We start from the raw sequence: 26823 nt of genomic DNA on the forward strand, positions 1-26823 counted from the left end.
AACTAAACAGCTCCCTTTCTGGATATGGATGATATTTTTTTTTATCACCTGTCTTATCTTTGATTATTGTACTTCTGGAATGAACAAGTCAGTCATAATTGATCATCATCCAATGTTGTTATTAGTGTGTATAAGGTTCTTCTGGTTCTTCTCATTTCACTCAGCAATAGTTCCAGTTTTTTCTGAAATCCCATCCCTCATGATTTGTTATAGAACAATAGTATGCCATCACATTCGAATACCATAATTTGTTCAGCCATTCCCCAATTGATAGGCATTCCCTAAATTTCCAATTTTTCGCCACCATTAAGAGCTGCTATGAATATTTTTGTACATGTGGGATTTTTAGTCTTTGTCATGATCTCTTTGGGATACAGATCTAGTGGTGGTATAGCTGGGTCAAATGATATGCACAGTTTTATTGCCCTCTGGGCATAATTCCAAATTGCTCTCGAGAAAGGCTGAATCAGTTCACAGCTCCACTGACAATGCATTTGAGTCAGTTTTTCCTCATCCCCTCCCACATTGATAATTTTCCTTTTTTGGACATATACCTTAGAGTTGTTTTAATTTGCATTTCCCTAATCAATAAAGATTTAGAAATATTAATATCATTTTAAAAAGAAACAAAGTATATGCCAGTTGATTGGAAAAAGGCTGAGTAAATTGTGAGATGGCCATGCAATGGAATATTTCTGTGCCAAAGTTTCAATAAATATGAGAAATTCAGAGAAATATGGAAGATGTGTATGTATTGATTCATATTTAAGTAGGACCTAGTGAACAATATAGTTAGTGATTATAGTAGATTATGAAACCAACATTAAAAGGCAAGTTAGATTAAAGGAAATACATAATCTTAGTTGAAGAAAACTGAGAATGAAATGGATATTCTTCCTCTCCTAGAGGTGGCAGATAAAAGGCACAGAATGTTGCTTACAATCTCATTTTATCTGTTTTCTCAGTGTTGTCTAATTGAGTTTTTGTTTTTTTTACAGAGGAGGATTTAGTGGGCTGGACAACTACTCTGGGGAATAATTATGAGATCAGAAAAATAAACAAAAGCCATCAATGTTCTTAATCTCAAAAAATAAATAATTTTTATTCTTAAAGGCTAAGCAGGTGAAGAAGCTTTAGTATTTTGTTCAGAATTCTTTCTCCAAGGTCCTCCTCTATTTATAGTTAGCAGAAATAAGCAAGTGACATCAGGAGCCTAAGAGGGTCTGGGTTGGTCTGTCTAGACCCAGTGTGAATTGTGATTCCTTTTGAATCTGAATTACTCTTGTTCCATCAGCAAGGGAAAGTTCAGCATCCATTCAGGAGGGCAGCATTGAGCCCTATTTGTTTCAATGGTTCATTTATTTCAGTGGGGGGTTGGAGTTTTTAAGGGTTTTCTCTTTTTTTAATGCTCTTTTTTTAAGGGTCATAAAGAGCTTTAAGATGCCACGCATGAAAAGATCTGGATAAATGCAACTTGTACTGGATTGTAAAATACTGTATTGTAGGGAACTCAATTCCTCAGATGAGACTAGAATTAGTAATTTCCTTGACCAATGGCCTAGTGGAATGCCAACACATTGCAAATTGGAAACAGTGATGGTCCCCCCCAAGGGAGCTGTGCTGCCTGCAGTTTTAAATAAGGGCCCTGGGAATGTGTGCAGAGGCAAACCAGACATCTTTATGAGAAATTACATGTTTGATCCTGATTGAATTTTCCTGACTTTTGCATTAAGATGAAATTACATCATTTTTATGGAGAAACAACTCCCTCCCACCACTATAAAGTGGCACTTTGGGGGCCAGGACCACTATTTTCCTGGCTAGCTGTGTCAGTAAATCATGTAAAAGTACTTTTCTCTGAAAGCAAGGGCTCTGAATTCTCCAGATACCCTCCTTCCCTACCCTAGGCTATATGTGACCCTCCACATGTGCAAGAACTCAGGATGCCCTTTCCTCAAAGCAACCCTGGGAATTGACTGGTATAAGGATTATTATTCCCATTTTATGAATTAGGAAACAGACTTGATAAAGTTAAATAATAAGGTTAAGGTCATATAGGTAGCAGGTTGCAATTTGAATTGAGAGCATCAGCCTCCAAATCCGACACTTATGATTTGTCCTTCATACTCAAAGAGGACTAATGGTTTCATGATGTTAGGGTCAAGATACAGTGAGTTTGAGTTGAGATTGATCAGTCCAGTATGAGTTCAGAAGACCCCACCACAGATAAGGCACAAATAGTCCTTTTGAGCATATGGGATGGAGTTGTCTCTAGATTTGCCCATCTCTTGTTTCCTTAAAGTTTTGTTCAAAGTGATCCTGCTTTGCACAAGGAGCACAAACCTTTGTAGATGTGAGAATGCATAACCAGGTGATCTTGTGCCAGTGTCTCCTCTGTCTCATAATCACATTGCTTTGGGACTGAGAGAAGGTCTGTATATCAATTCACCTAGGATATCTTTCTCCTCACCATATGATCCCTCTCTAGCTCTCTTTCATGTAGGATCCCTCCATATTAGTGGGTTTCTAATGTCTAATTCTATTAGGCTGGTTAATCAACAAACATTTATCAAGTACTCACTAAGGAGAGGTCCAGCCCTACAGGTGGACCTGAGTTCAAATCTTGCCTCAGACACTATGTGATCCTGAGCAAATCACTTAACCCTACTTGCCTCAGTTTCCCCATCTATAAAATGGACTGGAGACAGAAAGAGCAAACCTCTCCAGAATCCTGGCCCAGAAAACCCCAAATGGAATCAGAAAGAGTCAGACAGGATGGAAAAATGACTGAACAACAACAAAAATGTGTCAGTTATAAAACCTGGGAATAGCAAGCAAGAAGGGCAAATACTATCTCTAATCTCAAGAACATCAAATTTGAACGGGAAGGGGGTGGGGAGTAGGGAGAGGGAATAGGTCTACAATTGTCCATATAAAATATACACAGTAAAAATAGAAGACACAAGAATTATGGGTAGGGGACCAGAAAAGATCTTCAGAAGGTGGTATGAGCTGAATTTTAAAGCAATCCAGGGAATGGAGACATCAGAAGTTAAAAGGTAAAGAGGAGAACCAGTGAAAACACCAAAGTGGCAGATGGAACATCTTTTGGAATGGACTGCTAGAAGACCAGTATCACTCAAAGAGAATGTGGAGGGGAGTGAAAAAAGAATGAAGTAAGAAAACTTGAAAGGCATGAAGTTGTAAAAACTTTAAATGGCAGAGGAATTTATATTTGATCCCAGAGATATTATAGAGATACTAGAGCTTTTTGAGTGACATGGTCAAATCTGACCCTTAGGAAAATCACTTTGGCAGCTAATGGGAGTGAATGAATTGAGTGAGAGAGATTTGAATCAGGGAAACCAATAAGGACACTGTTGGCTATGTGATTAGAGAGAGTCCTATTTCCTATTTGATCATGCAAGTCCCCCTACCTTGTTCCTTCCCTCTGCCTACCTAAATCCTCCTCAACCTTAAAGAACCTATGTCTTCTTCCATGTCCTCCATGAGACTTCTAATTAACTCCCCCTTCCTTCTACTAGACTTCAATTTAGCAAACACTCTAGAACTTACTTTTCCCCCTCAGTTTCTGTTTTGTGAATTTTGATAAACTAAGTAAGCTGTAAATATCCTGTGATAAGGAATATCCTTTTCTGCTCCTCACTTTCTCTCAGACATTTACTGGCTGTGTGACTTTGGACAAGTCATTTACCCTTGTTTGCCTCAGTTTCCTCATTTATAAAAGGAGCTGGAGAAGGATATGGCAATTCATCCCAGTATCTTTGTCAAGAAAACACTAAATGGGGACACAAAGAGTTGGACACAATTGAAAACAACTGAACAACAAATCCATCATAATATCTTGTCATCATGCTGAGTCCTTGTTGAGCTTCAATAAATAACTTCATTCATTCAGCAAAAATTCATTCAACAAATTCATTCAATAGACAAACATTTATTCAGCAAACATTTCATTCAATCATTCATTTAATTCACATTTGTCCATTAATAAGCATATCTGGACAGTCCAGATCAATCTGAGTATATAAGGTTATATAGTAATTTATTTATAAGCTTCTTATAACCAGGAAGGGAGGTGGGTAAGTGGGTGTGGTATCTAATTCTCTGGAACCATTTCCTGGAACCCTTACTCCACAGCAAATGCAATTGAAAAAGCATACTTGGATGAATTTGTTTTTAAAAACCTTTAGTTTTGTTTACTAGCATTGTCAGCAACTCAAATTTAAATTCTGGACCCCCCAAGAAAAGGCTTTCAAAATTATTTCCTTGCTTTCCAGTTACTGAAAGATCAACAACTATCTGAGGAGAGGAGGGTCTCCACTTTTGTATCTGACCTATATCTAGACAAATTCAGAGGCTGCTAGGACAGTTCAGACCCATAGCTACCATATTTCTTTCCTACTTATTCTGGCTCCATGAACACTTTGGGAGTTTCTTGGCTTGAGACTTTTCAGTGTCTTTTTTCTATGGACAGAAATAAGGATTTTTTAAAAATTCCTTGAAGTAAGAAAGAGCAAAAGGGTTCCTATTAAGAAAATGTTATTATTGCTTGGGACATTGTTATTGAAGTCAACTGTGACATTTTGCACTTGTTTGGAAAAGTTCTTTTTTTTGTCCCTCTCCCAACCCCCCAGCCTCCCCTCCCTTATGCTAGCCTTTTGTATGATTCTTTTGGTTTTTCTGATTCTCAGATGGACCCACATTTTAAATAACATTCCTTCTTGAATTTATGCATTCATTTCCTCAGCTTCTGTGCTTGGTTGGTTTCCAACTCCCATCCTTTTTCTTGCTAATGCTTTTTGCTCCCCCTTTCTTTGTTGACAGGCCAATATCCTGCCCCTTCCTCCCTTCACCCTTCATTCCCTCAGGCCTGGCTGATACACACTCCCCATGAGTGGGGGAAACAAGCTGCTATTTGGGCATGTAACACATCTTCATAAACCCAGGGGGAGAACTGCAATAGCCCCCTCTACTGACAATGAATTTTTATTAGGAAACAAAGTCACTTTTATCTACAGGAGTGTGAATTGAGGGGTTCCGGGAATGCCTCTAAACTCCAAAATATCTCCCTCACTGACCTGTGCCTGAAATTCTACCATTATAGCTTCCTTCCTTTAGGCTAAAGACAATGTCTATTATTTTGTTGTTAGTCTTTTTTTCTGTCAAATCTGAGTCCTTGTGATCCTCATTAGGATTTTCTTTGGCAAAGATACTGGAGAGGTTTGTCATTTCCTTCTCCAGCTCATTTTTACAAATGAGGAAGCTGAAGCAAACAGAATTAAGTGACTTGCCCAAGGTAATACAGGCCAGATTTGAACTCAGGAAGATGAGTTTTCCTCATTCTAGGCTCTCATTCTCTCCACTATACCACCTAGCAATCTATCATCTATTATACTTTGACACTTTAAATGGAACTGTGACTTTATCAGTGTGGTTGTCTCTTCACCAATGCTAATTATATCCTTTCTATGCCTTCTCATTCTGTGTAACCTTTTCCATAATTTCCCACAAAAACCATATTTAGGATATATTCATTAAACAGGGTTTTCTCTCATTCTCTTGGTATCTTGAGGGTGTCAGTATTACATCTCTGGTTGTATATTTATTATTTCATTCTAACTGTATTATCAGCCCATATCCCTTTCTAGATATTTGTGACTTTCTCATACCATGGTAGTATGCTTTAGACTGTCTATTCCACCATAAACCTTTTCTTGATCTTTTGTTGTTCAGTGATATCTGATTCTTTGTGACCCCATTTTAGGTTTTCTTGGCAAAGATATTGGATGGTTTTCCATTTCCTTTCCTGACAAGAAAATTGAGGCAAACATGGTTAATTGACTTGTCTAGGATCATATGGCTACTGTGTATGTGTATGAGACTGAATTTGAACTCAGTTCTTCCTGCCTTCAAGTTTGGTGCTCTGATGCTCTAGTTGCCTATAGCCTTTGGAGTCAATTACTTCTAAACTGATGGAAATTCATGACTTGAAGCCATTTGGCATGAATGAAAGATTCTTACTAGTAAAGATATGGCCTCTGCACAAGTGTATAATTTGGGTTCATTAAAAGAACAACACAATTTATGATGCAACTTGATCTTAGTGACTTTTGATCCAACTCAAGTTCATCTGCCTCAAGACATCCTTATTCATTTTTCATCTACTTTTTTCTCCAGTAAAAATGGCTAGACCAGTTTCATTTGGATTACTGTATATTCATTGAGGAGTTCTACAGTATAACAAGACCTGATTCAAAGAGTCCAAAGGTCTCTACAGATAGAGTATTTGAATTATCTCATCATCAACATGCAATGTTCTTTTGTTTGAACTTTTTGGGAGACTTTTTTTATGATACCAGGGAACACCATAGGCTGGCTAGGCTCCTTGACTAATCCAGTACTTGGCATTGTACCTGACCCGTAATATTATTAAATAAATATAAATATTATTAAAACATAAATATATAAATATAAAATATAAATAAAATAAATATTATTAAATGTTTTATTGATTAATGCTTCATTTAATACCAGTATTCAACAGATCTTGAAATATGTTATAGACATAAAACCTTTCATTGATAACTCCCCACCAAAAAGGCAAGTACCTCAGAAAGGGATAATACATTAAGCTGTCAGTTATTAAAGCACTACTGAAAATAATTTCATCAAAATCCTTTCAAAGAACAACTATGGAGCTGAAAGAGCTGAAAGCAAATGTGATACAAGAAGGTGAGAGGAGCAGGTCCTCAGCACAGGGCATTGCTGGGGAGTGAGATAGATGCTGAAATGAGGAACCCTGAACATGTGGATGGGGGGAATGACAACACAGTGAGGGAAAGAAAGGGAGGGAAAAGGTGGTGGGAAGATGTACAACTGTCCCATCACAATTGTCCTAGCAATAGTGTATCAAGCATAGGGAAAAAAGTGCTTATCTAAAATGAGGATGAAGGTTTTAATGGCATAGTTTACCCTATTAGATTAATTTATATTGTAAGCACCTCTCAGATATGGAGAAGAGAATACTGATAAGGAGAGAGATTCAGAGAAACCTAGAAGAAACATAATCAGGGGTCACTTTTTCAGTACCTACATTTCTGTAAGTAGCTACTTTTCTTAGAGGATATGCTTTTATAGAATAGATTCAGATTTTTGGAAATGTAGTCCAAACCCTTCACTTTACTTGTGTATACACACATATGTATATATATGCATATATGAATAACACATATGTTTCTGGATATGATAAAGAGCCTAAGGGATAGTATTAGGGAAAATGGGAATTCAATATGCACAGAAAACTCCTATTTCAATTGACTCCTTCTGCCATGGAGGCAACAGGAAGTGAGACACATTCATTTGAGAGGACTGAGTTCTTGGACAAAGTCACCACACAATATATAAATCATAATCTAGCATATGGCAAAGTGCAAAAGCTTTAAATAAACAAGGAGAGGAAAATGAGAGGCAATTAGACAAGTGGAAGTTTGGTCTTATTTAAAAGCACAGTTAGTCTTCAATTTGAATAATTACAAAGAAAAAAGGTGACAGTGAAGTGTTGGACCTGTGCAATAACATTTTAAAAAATATGGAAAAGGGTGGTCTTTTATGCAAAATGTAGCTCAGAAGTATCTATCTAGGGAGCCCTCTGACTATTGGAGCTACTAAGGCTAAAGTTTTGCTGGAACTCTAACTAGGGTGGGGTATTCAGAACTTTGTCCCAGGACATTGAAATTATAGGGTATTTCTTCAAACAACGGAGCTAAGTACCTACCTTATCATGAATAATTAATTAAAATGGGAAGTTATCTATTTGCACCAATCCAGCTCTTCTTGACTTGATTTCATCAAGTTCCTCCAGTATCCACAACAAGGAAGGCCTTTTGGTCTTCCCATTCTACCACTAATTTCTCCTCAACAAAGTATTGAGGGTGTGATTTATGCTATTTGCCCTGTGTTGAACTCATAATTTCTGAGAGTAACTCTGCCTTCACCAATTCTGTTCCTTTTATAGCTTCTATTGCCTTTTCTAGCTCTGGAGATCCTGCTACCAGAGCAAGAGGCAGGAGGGATTCATCAGTCTCAATACTTGCATTAAAAGGGTTTTATAAACCAGTTACCAAAGGGCCATTTATAATATTGTTCCTTTGGGAAAGTGCCTTTCAAGTTCATGGAGTAATAAACGTTTAAAACTGTAAGGAGCTTTAGAAATTACCTGACTCAACCCTCTCCTTTACATATGAGGAAACAGAATTGTTACTGAAGTATGGTAACTTGCTTTGGTCAAATAGAATTAGTTAATGGCAAAACTGGGATTCAACTCCAGGTCATTCACTATTAGCCTAAGATTCCTTGTACTATTCAATTCTAAAACAGCCAATTTTGAAAGGAGCACAATCTATTTGTACATTAGTTATTGACTGTAGTTCTATTGTTTTTTTAATTTTGAAGTATGTTTTTCATTTTGTTCATAGAGGATTTTAAAATTTAATCTCTAAAAATGAGTTCAATGAATTAATGGCACCATACCTGTGATGATCCAGTCAGGGGAATCATTGAGATTTCTTTCAAGAACTGTAAAACTAATACATCTAACTATTTTTGGAGATAAATATTTTCAACACAAATCATCTCTACACAATTATTTGATTAAACTTATAATTTTACCCTATGGATTTAAAACATCTCAAAGGTTTTGTTATGTTTTGATTTCATCTAATCTGAAAGAATGGATTGTTTTTTATTATTAAATTGCTTTAGAAAAAAATTAATCTCTAGCTTCTATGGGAGGTTGTGAGATAAAGAGAGAGAAAAGAGAGAAAAGACTGAGATAAAAAAAAGCAGCATTAGGAAATCACATGGGTTACTTTCAGGACTAAGGAAATAGGTCAGAGGTTGCCTTTGAGGAAGAGACATTTGACAGTATTGGGGAGAAATTGAAGAAATATGATTTCCAGACCCAGATATTGGTTCAGATTCCATTTCTTAATTGAAAAAGAAGCAGGATCAGAGACAATTAAGAAAGACATAAAAAGATTAAGAAAAAATCAAGCAGTATTGTGGAATTGAACCTGAAATGAAGACTCAAGAAGAAAAAGGAAAAGGTAATCAGTAAGGCAAGGAAAGAAAAAGTAACTTAGACAATTAGAGGATAAATTAAATGAACAGAATGTATTGGTGTCTGGGGAAAACTGGTAAAAGATATTGGTGTAAGGTTGAAGGAGAGGTGGGTGTGAGTGAGGAGTTGTTGAAACTGAAGAAAGTTGAGTAAGGCTGTCAAACTATTAAGAGGTGATAATAGGCTGTAAAAGCTTTAACCAAGTGGTTAGGATTAAGGTGTTTCCACCTGCAAATAGTTTTAAAAAAGAAACACCTGCAAATAGTTAAAAAAGCAAAGACTGAAAGTCTACACCAGTATGGAGAGTAGGAAAAATTGTACAGTGACTTGCATTGAGTGTGCAATGTTTCTATTTCTGCCACAGCCACAGAATACAGACTATTATCTGTAATAAAAACACAGGCTGATCTCCCCCCTGCAGGAGGTAAAGGGACTCTCCACACTTTATCTTGTTGGGGAGACTAAAGGGTTCCTAGAAGAAACACATGTGAGGGTTCAAAGTGGGAGAAAGAGATCTACGGCAGAAACTGGGAGACATGACCCTCATCAGAATGTTGAAGGAGAGAATAGTGTTATCATGGAAGAGAAAGGGAAGAAAAAAGTCAACTCTCTAATGAATTTAAATACAGATTTGAGATTTTTCTTGAAGATAAGGGACCTTACTCTGACCTTGTACATAGCCTCCAAAGAACTATATAGAAGCCACAGAGGGAGAAACCATCTAGTATTTGCCAAAGGAAGAGAAAGTATTATTTCTTGGTCATTCACTGTTAATGGGTTCTCAGTATTAATGCTTCTATTTGATATGATAATAATTCCCAGGGCATAACCAAGGAATAACAGAAAATATCTGAAAACTTATCAAAACAGATTACAACTATTCCTTCCTTGTTATTCATATGGACACAAACAATAGAGAAGCCAAAAAAGTCATTCATTCATTCATTCAGTCATCCAGTCAATAAATAATAAGTGCCTATTATGTGGCAGGTATTATGCTAAACACTAAGGGGTATGGGGAGAGGAGAGGGAATACTTGTTTGATCATTTCTGTCATGGGTCTATTCTTCATGACCCCATTTGGGGTAAAGAAACTAGAGAGATTTCCTATTTCCATCTGCAGCTCATTTTATAGATGAGAAAATTGGAGCAAACAGGGTTAACTGAGTTATCCAGATTCACACAGCTAGTAAGTGTCTAAGGTGAATTTGAATTCAGGTCTTCCTGATTCCAGAACCAGTAATCTCTATTCTGTTAAAAGCAAAAACAGGATCTGCTTTCAAGGAGATCACAGTCTAATGGGAGAGATATATAAAAACATTATGTTCAAGTAAGCTATATATAGGATAAATTTCCACAGTTATGAAGTCTTGGGCAAGAAACCAAAGAATATAGGAGTATAAGTTCCTCACTGTTGTCATTTGAAAGCAAATGACAGACTAGAACATTTTATTTGGAAAATAAATAGCTGGCTAAGAAGTTGATGTTTGAGAAGGGTATTTGGATTTTTGGTCCAAGATTTACAATATATAGTTGACAGATTGCTGGACAAATATGGAGTACACCTAACAAAAACTGGAAGAATTTATTTGCCAGTTATCTTACTAATGTAATCAAAAGGACTAAAAAAGAAGGAAGGAGAAGACTGCCTATGTATATCTCCCAAGATACAATAGATAGAAGCTACAAAAGAGAGGAAAACTAAGAGCCAATGTGTCCAGAAGTCTACAGGAGAAAACTTAAAAGAATGGGATAATGATAAAAATATATAACATCCATTTGAGAATGAAAAGAATTTAGGTAATAAAGATGAAGTCACAAAAAAGGGACAATTTGACCTTATATTAAGTATCACTAAAACTTAGAGGGCTAAAACCCATGACTGAACTCTGAAAAGGTCTATTCTAAAAAAAATGAGTTTTTTTTTTTCAAAAAGGGAGGTGGGGTAGAGGAGTATTGTATATTAAGAAGCTATATTCTTATTAGAAATTCTAGAAACCAGAGAGGGGAAGGCATAATGAGAATATTTGCATGGAAGTCAATGGAGAAAGAGGCTGAAGTGATTAGTAGTCTACAGACCACCTAGACAGAAAGAGACAAGGAGTTTGAGAAATAGATTACAAGAGGGGTGGTTAGGTGGCACAGTGGACAGAGCGCCAGTCCTGGAGTCAGGAGGACCTGAGTTCAAATCCAGCCTCAGACACTTAATAATTACCTAGCTGTGTGACCTTGGGCAAGCCACTTTACCCCATTGCCTTGCAAAAACCTAAAAAAAAAAAGAGAAAGAAATAGATTACAAGTCTTGAACTGAGGTATAATATGGGATTGGAGGGGGGCTTAATTTTATCCAGATATTTGCAAGAACTCTTTCACTTGAGAAGTAAGACAAGTAAAGTTTCTTTACACACTTTATTACAAACTTCATCCATCAAAAAATATAGGGAAAATTCTGTTCAAGATCCAATTCTGACTATCAGGAACAAACTGATTTGCTGAAAATGAATTAACTAGAACCTTGTGGGTAAGTGATCACTGCTTCTTTGATGAATGGGATTGTAAAAAAGATGGTAGTGGGCTAGAAAAGGATAATCCTAGATCTCCCCCTCAAAAAAAATCTCCCTCTGGGATTAGAAATACACCATTTGGATAAGAAATAAAAATAATCACTGCTAGATTCCCCAACTCAATCAAGAAGACACAAAGGTCCACCTGGGGTTCTGTAGAGATTCTGGGATCAACAAGTGAGGTAGGTCAAAAGCACAACCCAGAGGACATAATTCAGGCCTTACCTGGTTCCTTCTGGTTGATCCAGAATTCCCTGCCTGAGCCCCAAAATGTGCAATGCCTGAGCCTAACCTGAACCAGCCCCAAAGACCATCCCAGCAGGAGACCATGTGACAGAGGACCTCAGGAGAATTTGGGCTGTCCAAGATAATAATGGTTCATGTATGGTTATAAGAAAAAGATTCTAGTTAAAATGTATACTGTACAGTCCCTGAAGCTTCTTATGGCAAAGGCCCAATACAATAATGGTACCTGAGTTCAACAACAAGGCAAAGGACCCTAGGTAGAGCTTATACTTGGGAAAAGTTCTAGAGTTCTGTGAGAAGAATTTCTAGTCAGAATACCTGAGCAGCCACTGAGACCATTGATGGAAGGACCTAATATGGTTCACTATAATTAGGATCACTCAGACCCTGACCATACCAGTCAGTTTAGAAATCTAGATATTGAGGCATTTGAGATAAACAAATGAAAAAAGTGCTGAATACTGTGAGGAAATATTTTGATTTAAGAGGTGCTCAGGAATATAGTGACCACCAAAAGTCCAAGTAAAAGCTTAGAATTTAAAAAAAAAGTCCTGATCACAAGATTTCAAAAGAACCTAGAAGAAATGAAATACGAGATATAGAATGGAAAAACTAGAAAGAAAAGAATAGCAAAGAAAATAGATACCTCAAATTAAATGGCAGAAAATCTCACTCAAAGTAGAATAAGCCAACAGAAAATGAGCCAGTAAAACAATAAGAATTATTCAAATGAAACCAAAATATAGAAAAGAAGAACAAAATGTAAGATGGGTAATAGGAAAAGAACAATTGGCCTAGAAAATAGATCAAGAGATAATCTAGGAATTATTTGACTATCTGAAAACCATGAACAGAAAAATGTCTGTACATCCTATTTCAATAAATTATAAACTGAATTCTTAGAACCAGAGGAAAATGTAGAAATAAAAATAAAAATAAAACTCTACCAGTCACCTCTAGAGAAAAACTCCAAATAAAAACTCCCAGAAACATCATAGCCAAAATCCACAATTTCCAGGTGAAAGAAAAATACTACAAGCAGCTAAAAAAGAGTTCAAATAGTAAGTAATCTTTATAAGGATCTCACAACATTTATTATTTTCCTGACTGCAAAGAAAGAAAAGCTTGTAATAAAATATTCCAAAAGGCAGAAGATAAAGATTTACAACTATGGATTACCTTTCTGTCAAAATTAAGTATAGTACTAGGGAGAGGGAGGAATAGACCATAAGGAAGAGAGGCTTCCCTACCATTTCTGATGAAAAGACCAGAAGTGAGAAGACAATGTTAAATGGAAATGCAAGTGCAAAGAAAATAGAAAGGAATACTTTATTTTTTCCCATTGGAAGAGACTATATGGAATTGAATTATTTATATATTAATTGAGCAATTATTATTATATTAATTGGGGGATAAGAAACGAAAGTCTTCTCAGAACCTGAATATCTTTAAGATCATAAAGATAAAAATTATAGAAGTTTTATGGGTAGTTTTATTCTGTTCTAATGGTCTTAGGAGAAGAAAAAGCTGTGAGAGAAGAAACTATTTTGGGGAAGAAAGGAGGCAGAAGCAGTAGGGGGGGAGAGATACTATTATAGAATAGAGGTGCCTAAATTGAAGATTAGATAGACTTTCAAGGATGGAGGAGTAGGGGGAAAAAATCTATATTCTAGGCTATCTACTGTCATCCTGAGCCACGCCTTGCTTCTGGACTCCAATGACTAGAAAAGAGAGTAGGGTTTATGTCTTTGCACATCTCACTTAAATTCAATACATTTGCAAGCCAACATATGACCCTTTTAATGTCATTGGTCCCCTGAAAACAAAGGATGAACAACAATCTGTGAGTAGTAGAAGCTGCTCCCTAGGGGATCCACCAGGTCAGTTCCAGTTGGTCAATGCTGTTATTTCTTTCTCCTCCTCCTCCTTCTGTTCTGACCTGAAACTCCAAGGGTCTTCCCCTCCCTGATTGATTTTTTTGTGAAGGCAAAGTAGGCCATCTTTTACCTCAATTCTTACCTAGACTTTAACTACTGAATGGATGTTGTCTTCAAATTCATGTTTGTTGCTTCCATGACCCTAGCTATACATCTCATCTTCTGCCATCCCTTTCAATATTTCCCTATATCAGGGTCTTTTCCAATGAGTCCTGTCTTCTTATAACACAGCCAAAGTAGTTAAGCTTAAGTGTTTGTCTTTCCAATGAGTAGTCTAAATTAAGTTCTTTAAGTATTGACTAATTTGAGCTCCTAGCTGTTCAAGGGACTCTTGAAAGTCTTCTCTGGGACCAAAATTTGAAAGCATTGGTTTTGTGGCACTCCATTTTTCCTTATAGTCCAGTTCTCACAGTCATACTGGAAAAAATATGACCAGTTGATATCTACACTATTAAAGTAGGGGACTTTATTGTATTCCTTTCAGATCTAGATAAATCTAATCAAATGATAAACAAGAAAGAAGTTAGGACCTAAATATAACTTTAGTGAAATTAGAGAAGATAGATCTCAGAGAATTGAATGGGAATATCAATGAATTAATATGTATTTCGGAAGTACATGACATCAGAAGTCCAGGAGAATGAAGAAAATACATTATTATTCTTTGATCAATGAGGTAATAAACTTTAAATGAATAATTAAAAAATTCCTTTTTGGACATAGTCAATATGGGAATTTATTATGCTGTATTGTTTAGGGTTTTATTTTGAGGGATTAGTTTTTAATTTGCTCAGCAGAAAAGGGATATGCTTAATGGCAGAAGCATATTTGTTTTTTTAAAAAATGAGTTTACAATACAGAAATTCAGAGTATCTGGGCATAGGTTGTTATGTGACCCTGATTTTTGGGAAAACAAATTATAAAGTATATAGAAGAAAGACATGTAGGAGGATCCCATGGACTAAAATGGTACAGGTGAGGTCTGGTCAGGAGAGATAAGGCATTGTCTAAGAATGAAATTATGAAGATGCAGAGAAAAAAAAATTTCCAACAAGGCTGCCAAATAGGATTTTTTCATGATACTGATATGCCTAAGCTGGGAACAGCCAGCAAATTAGACTTGAAATGAAATGTATAATCCTTTGCAAATATGGTGGTGGTAGTAGTATCCCACAGGAGTGGAACATTGCATTTTGGGTCATATTTTTGCAATCTGTTGATTAATTTTTTGATATTTCCCCCATTCTCTCTTTTTATTTTCTTTAAAAATTTTTTATTATAAAGAATGGCTTTCTGGGAAGGGAGAGGAAGAAGGATACAGGCAAGATCTAAATAGTATAAAAACAAAAGATATCAATAAAATTCATTTTTTTGTTTTTTGCTTTTTTTTGGCAAGGCAATGGGGTGAAATGACTTGCCCAAGGTCCCACAGCTAGGTAATTATTTAGTGTCTGAATTCAGATTTGAACTCAGGTCCTCCTGACTCCAGGGGTGCTTTATCCATTGTGCTACCTAGCTGCCCCAATAAAATCCATTTTTAAAAGAAATTTACAAAAGATGGAAATAAGGACAATTAACAGAGGATAAATTAAAGAATGTGGCATGATCTGATTGAAAAAAAAGGTGTCAGTTTCTTCAGGGGCTTCTCATCAGCTAGTAGTTTATTTTTTACTGCTATGAAGCATTTAATATTGGAATTGTTATTGGTGAAAAAAGGATAAATATTGCAATATTGTTGTCTTTCTCTTCCTATTATGTTTTTATCATCATTATTATTTCATTAATGCTAAAACTATAAGTACAGTTATCATTTGGGCAGTCTATTTTTCTAAATAGAAGAAACTTTTCATTCCAAAAGTTCAACAAGTTTTTTTGTTTTGTTTTGTTTTCCGTTATTGTAATCTTGTGAAAGTTCAAGGAGAGGCTGGATCAGCATTTGTCAAGTATGTTATTGGGGGAATTTCTTTCAAGTATGTATTAGGATAAATGAGCAATAAGGTCCTTTCTAACTCAAATTCTGTGATTGTTTTACCATTTTCATTTGCTTCATGTACTACAAGCAAAATGAATAATTTCCTCATTTATGCATTTTTTAAAGGAACTGATATCTTGCCTGAGAAACATAGAAATCAAATTAAAGGCCCAAATGTCTTTTATTTTTTGTTCAACCACCTTGGTGGTTTTCTTACCCTGAATATACTTCTGCCAACTTAGCCTCCTTTTCCCCACTGATGAATTCCTTCTGGGGCCTTTGTTTTGTAGAGGACATCCTAAGCTGTCCAGTCTTTAGCGATTCTAGCTCTGCTTCTTTAGTTTTCCAGACTTCAAAATCATGTAACTAGCCCCACCCCAGATACTTTTATTACCCTCCCCTCCCCACAGCTTTTAAGCTCCCTTTTGTGTATTGTCTTTTATCATTAGAATATGTTACACGAACTGGTCTGGGAAGATCCAGTTCTACCTTGGAAGAGTCATTAAAGGACCTTTGGACTATGTCTAGATTGCCTAACATAGAATCCATATTTGTCCCTATCACAAGGGTGGGAATAGTTTTCTTCAAGCGACTTAACTCCATCTGTAAACTGACAAGGCTAAGCCATCTATTCAATATTTCCATTTATTTTTTCTGCTGTTTTCAGCAAATCTTATTTGCTATGTCTAAACTAGGATGAGGATTCATTTATCCACATCATGGGCACCACTAATTGAGTTAGTGAAAGGGAAAGGACCCTTCTGCTCCCTCCTTTTAATCCCAGTTCTGGATCCAAGAAATGTGTCCTGAGATGGTCTGTTTCTATTTTGTCCTTCTCAGTTTCAAGTGCTAGAGGGGACATGGGTAATATCAGTGAGGAAAGAGGTTCCCTTTTGTGACTTCCTTCAGTCTCTTCACTGTCTTCCTAGATGTCACAGTGGATAGAGGCTCTGAAGAACAGGAGGCCCTGAGTTCAAATATGGCCTGAGATGCTTGATACTTAATAGCTGTGTGACTTGGGGCAAATCACTTAACCCCAACTCCCCCCCGCTCCAATCCAGGGCCATCTCCAGTCCTGATTCATAGCTTGCCAGTGGATCTAGATAGCTCCAGACGAGAAAGGAAAACACTCCCTCACTCAAATCCAATTTATCATGGCATCACCTCCAGGTTGTGATGGTCTTTTTCCAAGAATGAAGGACAAACCACCTTATCATCATCAGTTCCAGTCTTTTCAGAATTCCTGAGTCTCCTCATGCTCTTTCATTTCTTTAGTCAATTTGTGGCTTCTGGTTTTCAACTTTGGGAGAGGAGATGGATCAGATTGCTGAAAGGAAAATAAAATTCTAGGAATAAACCAACATGAAGGGAAGTAGCAGTCTCCTCCATGTTGTAAAAGAAAGAAAACATAGACCTCCCCCGCCAAAACCCAAGGTTAAAAAAACAACATTTTCTAATGTTTCTATGTATTCAAACTCTATCAGTTCTTTTTCTAGGGATAGCATTTTTTTTATCATAAGTACTTCATAATTTTCTTGGATCATTATGTTGCTGAGAATGGCTAGCTCATTTACAATTAATCATTTTACTGATTTTGCTGTATAAGTTTCTGTGTAGAACATTTTCCCAGTCCTCCTCATTTTACGTAGCAGATAGATAAAATTCTCAAGCAATAGAATTCTATTTTTGAGAAGAACAGAGTGGCCAAGCTTCTTGCTGCAACCTCCTTCTTACCCTACTGGTGGCATTTTGCTTGGAGAAAAGTAATGGGATGAGATTTAATTGACTTCTTTTCTTATGCCCTCCTCACCCCATAGCATTACAGCAATTAGCATTTCAAAGTCAATGGGGTTCAGCTACTGGAGAGCTTCAATAGAATCTAAGGTTAGCATCTAGGCTACCTCCCATTTCAACTTCCAGTAAGACTTGTGTATGTTTTCCAACTGATAAGTTTCAGTATAGGACACTTCAATTAATGAGCTTTCAATTAAGGAATGCAAAATAGCTAATAAACCTATAAATTGCCATGAGAGCTCAGGGTTGGTACTAACTCTTAGAAGAAAAAATTGAATAATTGAGTCTTTCTTCATTTTAATTTACCTGATTTTATCCTAGAGAAATGAGTTATATGAAATTTATCTGTATGAAGTTCTATGCAGAACATTGTATATAATTCAAAGATTGCTAGGAGTACATTTGTAAAGAAAAAACACAATAGCAAATTGAGATTGGTAAGAAATAATATAATTTTTTCATAGTAATTAGTATTTTTAATATACCTCCAATTTATTCCTATTACAATTAAAGATCCTTTAGTCTCTTGGGCCAAAATATCATTATCGTTCCCATTAAGCCATATGTATCTCTATTTCTATCTCTATCTCTATCTCTATCTCTATCTCTATCTCTATCTCTATCTCTATGGACAGGACCTGTGATTTTAATGGCAAGGGATTCCACCATGTAAATTTCAACCCCATCTATGACTTAGTAGATAAGACTTATAGAGCTTCCTAAGACTCAGGGAGATTATATGAGTTATTCATATTCACACAATTAATAAATATCAGAGGCAAGATTTGAGTCCAAGTCTTCCCAACTCTGAGTCTAATACTTGGGTGAGTCAACAAGAATTTTTTTAAGCACTTACATTGTGGTAGGCACTATGCTAAGTACTGGGAATAAAAAAGCAAGAAGAAAACAATTTCCACCATTTTCTAATGGGAAAAGGCTACACAGACAAGGAAACTGAAGTAGGGGCTGGGGGTAGAATGAGAAGGTATCCATGAGGAGGAATAATGGAAAAAGTCCCCATTCCATCCTTTTTTCTTCCTTTCCCTCTCTCATTCTTCCCTCTCTTCATCTTTTCTTTCTAATGTAGTAAACAGAGCAAATACTTTTCCATATACTTTTCATAGCAAGACTTAGAAGATTGAGGTTCTAGTTTCCATTAAATATGAAAGATATAGAAATGGCAAAGCATATTCAGACAGGGAACCATACCATATGAGGCAGTGCAGTGTGATGAAGAGAATACCAGAGTTGGATGTGGAAGACCTGGGTTCAAATCCTACCTCAATTACTTATCAGTTGTGTTTTCTTGAGTAAATCACTCACTTTTTCTGGAAATCATTTTCCTCATCTATAAAATGAGGGCTTGAACTTAAAGACCTCTGCATCTCCTAGATTTAAGTTTCTTGTCCTATGGCTGAATCTCTGAACTCTATGGATGGTTAAATGAATTGGAGTGTATGACCTAGAAGAAGAAAGGATACCTTTGTTTAAGTATTTGAAGAACTATCAAGTGAAAGGATTGGATTTCTTTTTTATAAGTTCCAAAGGACAAACTAGGTACAATCTGAGAGAAGTTGTTAAGAGGAAGATATAGAAAGATGTATGGAAAAGCTTCTAAAGAATGTGAATGTTATCCAATAGTGAAATGGACTGATTTGGTTACCCATTTTTGAAGGTTTTCAAGTGGACTCTGGGTGATTGAATACTTGACAGAGATGTCATTGAGAGATTTACTCTTTAAGCCTGGGATATATATTCAGTACTCTTTTAAGCCCCCTCAAAGTCCAAGTTTCCATGAATTGGTGATTCCAGACTAGCCTTTTGGGATTGTTGTTCAATATTTCCAAAGAAAATTAGAGTACAGAATTTGCTACTATTTCCTAAGCCTTATCACACATCTAAAAGAAGGATGAAATTCAAAATTGAGAGCCTAACAGATTATTAGACAATAACTTTAAAATTTTTTAGGGAGGAAGGGATCATAGAAATAATTTAGTCAAGTATCTCATTTTATGTAGGAAAGAAATTGAATTCTGGAGGGCTGAATTCAGTAATCCAACAAAATTCAACAAAGAGAATCAAAAAGTATTTATTAAACATCTACTTTGTTTCAGGCATTTTGCTAGTCACTAAATGAAGTGACTTACCCAAGGTCACACAACTGATCTGCATCAGAGTCCAAGCTTCTGACTTCTATTCCATTGTTCTTTCTATAAAATCATATTATTCTTAACAACATTATACAGTATGGCTTTTCCTAGGAAACAGTTTTGGGGAACAAAATAGAAAAGTTCTTTCTTAGTTAAGAATGGCCTAATATCAACAAGAACAGCTGTGTAGATAAGTTAAAAAGAATGTCAGTCAGCTGAGTAAATAAGAGCATTTGGGTCATTACTAACTGTGTAACTCTTTGCTGAGCAACAGCTTGGCCTAATAGAGAACTAGAAATTTTTTCCAGTTGTGTCTGACAATTTGTGAACTCATTTGGGGTCTTCTCAGCAAACATACTGGAATGGATTGCCATTTCCTTCTGTGGCTCATTTTACAAAAGAGTAAACTGAGGCCAACAGAGTTAAGTGACTTGCCCAGGACCATATAGCTAGTAAGTATCTGAGGTCAGATTTGCACTTTTTCTAACTCTAGGTCCTGTGCTCAAGAATTCACTTGACTGGAGTAAAAAAGAATTGAGTTCAATTCCTGCCTCTGGATAAGAGTATGGTACCCTGGACAAGTCACCCAACACCTAACACCACTTTGTATCCCTTAGCAACTTTTTAAAATTATAAGTTAAAAAACTGATGCCGATCTCCATTGGTATTGTAGGTTTCATCAAAAGGGGGAAAAAACCCTCCTTGTTCAAAACCTTGTAATTATGGGAGTTAATAGGGGTGGGCAATCTTAAAAAGTTGTCAAGGGTACTAAGAAATTAAATAATTTGCTCAGGGTTATACAGTCAATAGATGACAGAAACAAGACTTGAACCCAAAGCTTAGAGCTGAGAGAAGGAAAGGTATAAAGTCAGAACGGTGAAAGCCCAGTTAAGGCTATTATAGCAATAATACTTGAATTTAGAGGAAGGATGAGTCTTGTTTTCCAAAGGTCAGGTAAAAATCAGGGGTCATCTAGTTTAATGGACTTTGCTTAGGGAATACTGATTCTAAATCTATGATCTATGACTTTATTGTGTCTATTGAATCTTTTCTATTTTTACCATCCTAGTCCTCTAATGGATTTCTCAAATGCATTGTACATCTTAGCATGAATCCCTTGGGGAAAGAGATAGAAGTTCCTTCTGCCTTCTTTGAGAGGAAATCTAAGCCAGTCACATCTCTTCCTTTGATAAAATCATAGTGTTTCCTTACTCACCAGGCTTGTTAATTGAAAAAATAGTTAGTGAAGAGGGCTATTGTGGAGCAGATTCACTGGCAAGAGCAAAATGCTGGGTAGCTTCTAATGTGTTGTAATTTTCTTAGCAAATGAGAAATGGATTCAGAGGAAGGAACTGGTGTTCTATAAGCTTAACACAAGGCAAAAATCATCTTCTACAGCTTTCTATTTAGTTTTGCTTCTCATCCTTTTTATAATTTCTCCTCCTAAAACACAGTCCCATATACGTCATTACATTTTTAGAAAGATTTTCTTTATTTCAAGTTTTGCAATTTTCTCCCCATTCTTGCTTACCTCCTCCCACCCCCACACAGAAGGCATTCTGTTAGTTTTTACATTGGTTCCATGTTATACATTGATCTCAGTTGAATGTGATGACAGAGAAATCATAACTTTAAGGAAGAAAAATAAAGTATGAGATAGTAAAATTACATAATAATATGGCAGGGTTTTTTTTCCCTGATTTGAAGGTAATAGTCTTTGGTCTTTGTTCAAAGTCCATAATTCTTTCTCTGGATACAAATGGTATTCTCCATTGCAGATAGCTCAGATTTGTCCCTGGTTGTTGCACTGATAGGATGAACAAATCCATCAATGTTGATCATCACCCCCATGTTGCTGTTAGGGTATACAATGTTTTTCTGGTTCTGCTCATCTCACTCAGCTTCAGTTCACGTAAATCTGTCCAGGCTTCTGTGAATTCCCATCCCTCCTGGTTTCTAATAGAGCAATAGTGTTCCATGTCATTATATTTTTTCACCTCTTCTTACACACAGAGATATTCTATATGGAACAGGAACAACAGAAATATAGAATAAAATATTATGGAGTGTATCAACTAAATAGTCTCTTCCTATTGTCATATAAAGGAATGGGAGGCTTTTAAATTCACTCTCAGAGCTAAAAGGGATTTTAGAGATCAACTAGTCCCCCTCTCTCATTTTACAGATAGAGAAACTGAGACCCAGGAAATGAAATGACTTACCCAAGATCATGAGGTATTTTGTAGTAAAATTAGGACTAGAACCCAGATCCCCTTACATTTGAAAAGTTGAAGTTAATTGGAGATGGTTAGCTTGGGAAAAAAAGAAGAGTTCAAGGGAATGAGAGGACCCTATTTAAATTTTTGAAGAGATGTCATGTGTGGAAGAAAGTTTAAATTGCAATAGGAACAACTGTGTAAGTTGAAGAGATTCAAATCTAGTCTTGAAATCAAGATAAATTTTCTAACAATTGTAGTTGTCCAAAAGTGGAATGAACAATCTGGGGAGGTAGTGAATTCCCCATCATATGAGTTCTCCAAGCAAAGTCTAGATGATGATTTGTTGGAGATGTTACAAAAGAAACTCTTGTTTGAGCATGGGTTGAACTAAATAGTCTCCAACTCCTCCCATCTCTTAGATTTTGTGAAAATTAATTAAAAGAATTATTTTTTTTCCAGGCAAAAGCCTTCCATTATTTCACCCTAAAGAAATGTTTTCTGCCATAAAAGAGGAACAAGTTCAAGTTGAGCAACCTTTCAAAGTTCATCATCTTTTCTTTAAAGGGTCAAAGATGCAATTTAATTCAATTCAATAAATCGTTCCTGGGTATATCCTACAAGCCCAGAACTGTACTAGGCAATAAAGGAAAGATCTGTGTGTTTCCAATGGTTACACTGATACTGATCATGACTTTTGCACTTTAGGAAGATAGTTTACAGGTCATGGTTCATTTATTAGTAATGAGCTTCTTTCAACTTTGAAAGGCCTGATCTTCAAAAGCACATAATGACAAGGTCTCTTTTAAAGCTTTTTCAGCATGGTGGAACATGCTTCAATGGAAAAAGCCTCTGAAAATGTTGAATTCCTACCATGCCAAAATAAGGTATAACCAAGGCTCCAGTGGAGGACAGAGATACCAGAAGAAAAATGCAGTCTTGCTCTTAAGGAACTTGAAATCTAGAAGATAACTGAAATATTTGATTATAAACAGTATTTTGTGGTCAAGTGCTATGGACTGTGAAACGTAAGTCCAATAACAATTCACAGAAAAGAAAAAGGTTATTGCATTTGGAATTTGGAGGAAAAGATTAGCCAGGATTTAAGCTGAACCTGGAAGAATTGGAATGATTTAAATAGATGGTGAGAAAGAGGAATTCTAGGTTAGCAATCATCACTTCTAAGTTTGCATTTGGGAAAGAGGTTTCCTTTGTAAAGTCATGTGAGAATTAATACCCATGAACCTAGTCATGCCCACACTTCCTGAATAAACTGATAATCACAGGCTAGAAATATTGAGCTTTTATGAATTGCATTATAAAATCTCTAGTATTCATGGGGAAAGTATCACAAGCAATAGCAAGTTAGTGGAAGACAGAAAAATAGCTGCTTTTTTTTTCTTAATTAGGAGAAGTTGTACTGACTTGAAGAGATCACTAGCCTTGAAGTCAGAATGACTGCTTTTGAGTCCCAGCTCTGCCACTTACTTCTTATTTGACCTTTAACAAGTTATAATATCCCTCAATCTCAGTTTCCTCCTTAAAAAAAAGACAAATGTGAAGGAGAACTAATAATAATAGTCCTAGCTACCTCAAGGGATTATCATGAGGAAAGTGCTACTTTATATAACTCAGCTGCCACTTATCCAGAAACAAGTACCACAGGAAAAGTCCCTAGAGGCATACTTTGGGGTTGAATTTAATTATTTATTGAGCAACAAGAGAGTGCATGGCCCCATGTTGGACACTGTAAATTGGTCCAAATCCAGAATTCATATGAGCCTTGCCTTTAAGTTGTTTACATTTCAAGCAGTACAGGATATAAAACAGACAAAGAACACAATTCAGATATATAAGAAAATGCACAGGGGAAAATGTCAATAAGTATTGACAATAGTTTTGCATAGTTATATGGTATTTTTATTGTTAATGATGTTAGAACCTTCCCTTTCTCACACAACTGTCTCCATCAGGAATGATCAGTTGTATGTACCAAAGATGGAGATGGTCTTTGGGTTTCTTCTTGGGAAGAAATATTATGTAAAAGAGAGTCACTAGGGTTTCTTGAACCCCATCAACTTTCCAAGAGTTCTAACATTCCTTTGCATCATATCCAGAATCCAGAAGATCCTGTTTCTTTCCCCAGGGATTTCATCTCTACTTTTCCAAATCTCTAAGCTTATTTGGGTCCCTTCACTTCAGAGAACTGCAAGGTATCTGTCTTCCTCTTGACTCCAAAAGATAATATCCTTCTCCACAAGAATATCCCCCATGTTCATTCCCCATTCACACTCAACCAGTCAGGAAACCTTGTTGAAGATGATCCAGTATGACTAAAAACTCACTGATTGATAGTGGTTTGGAGGTGATTGACTCATAGTTGTATAAGTAATGGGCAGGACTTTGAGACAACACCCTAGAAGAATGAATGTTAGCTAAATATTTGATTGATTGCAAAGTTTGAGGTTAATGTGTTACAAATAACAACAGAAATATTGCCAGGCAGTCATATTATGGAAGAGTATTCATCTAGGGAGATGGGATTAAGAGGAGAGACCATCTGACAACCAAGGTAAGACTTAAGTACTAAATTGAAAAATGAGTGAGTAAGTAGGACAGAAAGCCCAATATGATATTGTGACTGATATTCTTCTCCTGCTCTATAGAGAATCTTGTTTCATTGAATATTTTTATTTGAATTTTAGCTTTGGTTTTACTTAGCAAAAGAAACATCAATTTGGACTCATGAGCAATGGATTTCGGTAGATCATCCCCAACTACACCAGGGACCTTGGAGGTATTTGATAAAAGCACAAAAGACAGCATCACTTATAGTAAGTGTAGTGATCCCCTCACAACTCCTAGTCCCATTTTCTTGTCCATATCCCAACTTAGTCTCTCTGTTTCTCTGTCTCTCTGTCTTTCTCTGTCTCCCTCTCCTGTTTTTTTTTTTTGTTTCTGTGTTCAATCTCAAGTCACCCTACCCCTGGCTATCATTCATTTGCTTTCCTAATCAGACCTTCCTAGACAGATGATTTCCCTTTTCTTATTCTACCAGCAATATCCCACCATCTTTTTAAAAATTTGCATCCTGAAAGCTGTGAAATAGGAACACAAGTTTCTGGGGAATACAGATCCCCAAATTAAATGATGGTATACATCCCCTGGCTCTATTCACAATTGCTTAGCTAATTAAATATTTCTAACTTCTACTTGAAGAGAATAAAAAGGAATTTTTCCCAGAACCTCAAAAATATAATGAACCATCATTCAGACATTAAATGCAGGCAAACCAATCCATCATAGTCTCTGTGATTGGTATATCTTTATGAGTCAGGGTCAAAAAATATAGAAGTTGGAAAGGGGATCATAGATGTATTGTGCTTTTGCATTACTTAATCAAAAATAGATCTTTGCTAAAATAGTTTAAATTCTTTCATTTTTCTTTGCTTTATTTTCCTGTAAAGGAAATATCTAAATATCAAAGTTTCTTATCACAGGGTAATTTTTGAAGATGATTAAAGTCACCATGGTTCAGTGGTTAGAACACTGGACTTAGAGTCAAGTAGACCCGGATACAATACCACTGCAGTTGTAAAACCTCAGACATTTAGCCTGTCTATGCTTCATTTTCCTCATCAGAAAATAAGGAGTGGGGGGAGTAGACTCAATGACCCATATGATTCCTTCCTGCTTTAAAAATCCATAATCCAATAATCCTGCAAACTATTGAATCATACCATGGTTATCTAAGATATCTTTCTGTTTCCATCTAAGTCAATATCCAAACTATTCAAGATAAGGATGTGAATACTCTCTGCCCCCCCCATACATACATACATACACCATTTTAAAAAAAATAAGAGTGGAAAAAGGTAAATGATAGGATGAGTAATCTAATATCCATTTAATCAACCTCACAGCCAAGAAATAATGTCTCATCTCTACCTTAAGCTTGTTTCCTTTTGTTTAATTCTTTATGGAGATGGGGGAAAAAAGCTGGTCAACAGCCCAAGCAAGAAGGGATTCATCACATCTCACCCTCTCAAGGGCTGGTTGCTTTTTAAGGGGACTCAGTGTTTCCTCTGGCTCTATAGTAGCACTCAGGGGGAGGAGAATATTTCCTGGTTTAAAAAGGACCTGGAATGCCATTCAGTTGCATTCCATGGGAAAGAATGAAAACAATCTCACTGAAAACTATGATTAAGTCACTTCCTACTTCAGCTGAAACGTGTGGCATTTCACTTAAAACCTGAGTAACTTTCCATTAACTTGGTTGGAATCTATAGTATACTTTATCTTTCCTCTGTACTTGCTTCTTTTCTTCATTTCTGCTTCTAAGAGGTTGGAGGGGATTTAGAATCTGAGATGACCTTAAGTAACAGGTCAAATAATGAGTACACCATCAGGATTAGGAAAAAATAGCTCTAACTTCAATGTGAGAAACATTTATTAAGCATCTACAGTGTGAAAAGCATTGTGCTACACAGGAAAGACAAAGATGCAAAAATGTGTGTCCTGAGGATACACTAGCTTACAATGTAATAAGCTGATACAAGATACAAGTACATAATTATGCTACAAGTTAAAAGTGCAAAAGAGAGGTCCAAATAAAGGACTATAGACTGTGGTGATTCAACAAAGGAAATTTGAGGGGGTTTTATTTCTAAAGAAATTTGGTGTGGTTGATAGAGAGCTCAGCCTTTGAGCCAGAAAGATACAACATGAAGTCCCAACTCTACATGACTGTGTGATCCTGAGCAAATCATTTAACCTCTCTGGGCCCCTAGGCAACTTTCTAA

The 26823-nt window shown here is 36.2% G+C and overlaps 1 long non-coding RNA gene across 1 annotated transcript in view; it reads right to left on the reverse strand.

Annotated features, from left to right (window-relative positions):
• Nucleotides 1–20989: 20989 nt before the first annotated feature.
• LOC141501989 (uncharacterized) overlaps nucleotides 20990–26823 on the reverse strand; it is a 73680-nt gene continuing 67846 nt past the window's right edge. The window contains exon 4 of the long non-coding RNA XR_012472356.1: nucleotides 20990–21825. This is a non-coding gene — a long non-coding RNA (uncharacterized LOC141501989). The remainder of the gene's footprint in view (nucleotides 21826–26823) is intronic.

Source organism: Macrotis lagotis, chromosome X (genome assembly GCF_037893015.1).
Source record: "Macrotis lagotis isolate mMagLag1 chromosome X, bilby.v1.9.chrom.fasta, whole genome shotgun sequence".
In the NCBI taxonomy this organism is placed as follows: Eukaryota; Metazoa; Chordata; class Mammalia; order Peramelemorphia; family Peramelidae; genus Macrotis; species Macrotis lagotis.